Source organism: Eptesicus fuscus, chromosome 11, assembly GCF_027574615.1.
Source record: "Eptesicus fuscus isolate TK198812 chromosome 11, DD_ASM_mEF_20220401, whole genome shotgun sequence".
NCBI classification, from domain to species: domain Eukaryota; kingdom Metazoa; phylum Chordata; class Mammalia; order Chiroptera; family Vespertilionidae; genus Eptesicus; species Eptesicus fuscus.
Genome location: NC_072483.1, coordinates 45,380,055 through 45,382,466, shown reverse-complemented (window position 1 = coordinate 45,382,466; position 2,412 = coordinate 45,380,055). Strand labels below are relative to the sequence as shown.

Here is a 2,412-nt window from a genome sequence, read left to right as displayed (position 1 = left end):
CTCCATCATTCTTGTTAGCACCTGTCACCCACCACTTGCCCATTCAACAAGCTCATCTTCTACTGATTCTCATGTGACCCTCTGAGTGGGCAAAACTGACTTCCACTGACATTCCCTCATAGTCTAGGCCTTTCCCTTTGATCTCTTCTCTCCCATAGACTCCCCCCTCCGAAGGCCCCTTCCTCTGGTCTTTCTAGAGCATAAAACTAATCTAAAAGGCCCAGCCAGTGTGGCTCAGTGGGTTAGCATCGACCTATGAACCAGGAGGTCACATTTTGATTCCTGGTTAGGGAACATGGCTGGGTTGCACACTTGATCCCCAGTAGGGGGCATGCAGGAGACAGCCAATCAATGATTCGCTCTCATCATTGGTATTACTATTTACCTCTCCCTTCCTCTCTGAAATCAATATATGCATATATTAAAAAAACAAATAACTGATCTAACAGGCTCTTCCTTTCTGTCTGGCCGCAGCTATCAGGTAAGCCAAGATGGGCACCTACAAGTAAATCCAGGAGCAATGGAGGAAGGACCAGTCTGATGTAAACCACTTCCTTCTCAGGGTCACTGCTGGCAGTACCGCCAGCTCTCTGTGCTCCACAGGGCCCCCTTCCCCATCCGCTCCATAAAGCACACAAGCTGGGATACAAGGCCAAGGGAGGTTATGTCATATATCGGATTCATGTGTATTGTGGTGGCTGCAAAAACCCTGTTCCATAGGTGTGACCTATTTACGGTAAGCCTGTCTACCATGGTGTGAAACAGCTAGAGTTTCCTCCAAGCCTTCAGTCTGTTGCTGAGGTGGGAGCTGGATGCCATTGTAGGACTCTGAGGGTCCTGGATTCTTATTGGCTTGATGAAGATTCCACACCAAATTCTCTGAGGTTATCCTCATTGAGCCATTCCATAGGCTATCAGAAGGAATTCTGACACCCAGTGGATCACCACACCAGTCACAAGCACAGGGAGATGCAAGCCCCATGGCCTTGGAGCGGGCCACAACACGTTCTACCACACTATTGGTGGTTCTTGCCATGCGGCCTGGAGAAGTCACAATACTCTCCAGCTCCACTGTTACCACTAATATAAGTAATGTTTGCAAGATTCTCACCCAATAAACAATTTAGGACAGTCCAAAACCCCTAATCTAACAATTACAGAGATAAGGTGCTAATGATTGATAATGACTTAACAGGCTAGCTAGTCAATTTATCCAAACAAAGAATATACAGGCATGTTAGAATAAGGGTGAAAATTTAAGAAATTGAGATTAAAAAAAAAGAATCTCCCAGCATTTTAATTTGTATATCAATCCAGGTTATTTTAATTCCCATTGAGATACTTTCTAGAATAAATTTTAAATATCTGAACTCTGTTTCATCATCTGGATATTTACTGAAAACCTTAATTAGAGAAAAATTGAAAAAACAAAAAAACAAAAACAACTACCTGCTTAATAAGAAGACTGTTGTATTTAACCATACAATAAAGTAATATGCAGACATTAAAAATACCCAAAAAGGATATTTAATTACATAGAAATACTGCATCATCTTAGTCTAGGATAACATGGTTTGCTGTTCAGAAAATTTGAAGTATCTAACAACCAATCTCAAAACAATTCAACAGCTACTAAGCAGGTGAGCAGTTATGACACAAGATGTTGCCTGCATGTGCAAATGTAGCTGGATATAAAGAGAAAGGTTTCTGTTTATCTGTGTTACCTCCATTTAGTTATTTGCAGTGATATGTTGAACTTTAACTTTACTGGTATACTTCTAATTGTCATTTTAGTTGCCATTTCAATTGTCTTAAAATGCACTTTGATACAGCTCTGACATGAAAAACACTGTGCATGAAGATTGTGTCTGTCGTGTGCCAGATAATACAAAAAGGCCTGGGGCAGGGGACAGGGACGGGCTAGAAGAGGTCAATGGGGGAAAAAGGAGGATATATGTACCGCTTTCAACAATAAAGATTAAAAATAAATAAAGACACTAGAAATAGCCAAATCTCCAGGATTTTCAAAGCCAGGAGAAGCTGCTGTGGCTGACTCACACAGCATAAAGGACCCTCACTATGGCACCAACATGCTAAAAGCTTTTGGCAAACTTTCAAAAGAAGCTGCTTAACTTTCATCTATTTATAATGCAATCAAGCAGAAAACAAAATTGAATCTAGCAAAAAAAGAAAAAGAAAAAGCCTATGAGGAGTTTAAGACCCCTCGATTTGCTTCCAAATTTTAATATCAACTCTGAAAGTGGGAAGATGTCTGGATAAAGATCCTGTGTTGTCACTGGGAAGCAACATAGAACTATTGGTGGCCAGTATGACAAGCAAAAACATATGACTACAAATGACTTAGATCTCAATTTTTTCATTTTTCCTCCTTTTGAAATGGGAATATCTATA

General features: G+C 40.5%; 1 pseudogene; it reads left to right on the top strand.

Moving 5' to 3' along the window:
* The first annotated feature begins 491 nt into the window (after positions 1 to 491).
* Positions 492 to 1,089, top strand: LOC103283501 (60S ribosomal protein L15-like; annotated as a pseudogene).
* The last annotated feature ends 1,323 nt before the right edge of the window (positions 1,090 to 2,412 follow it).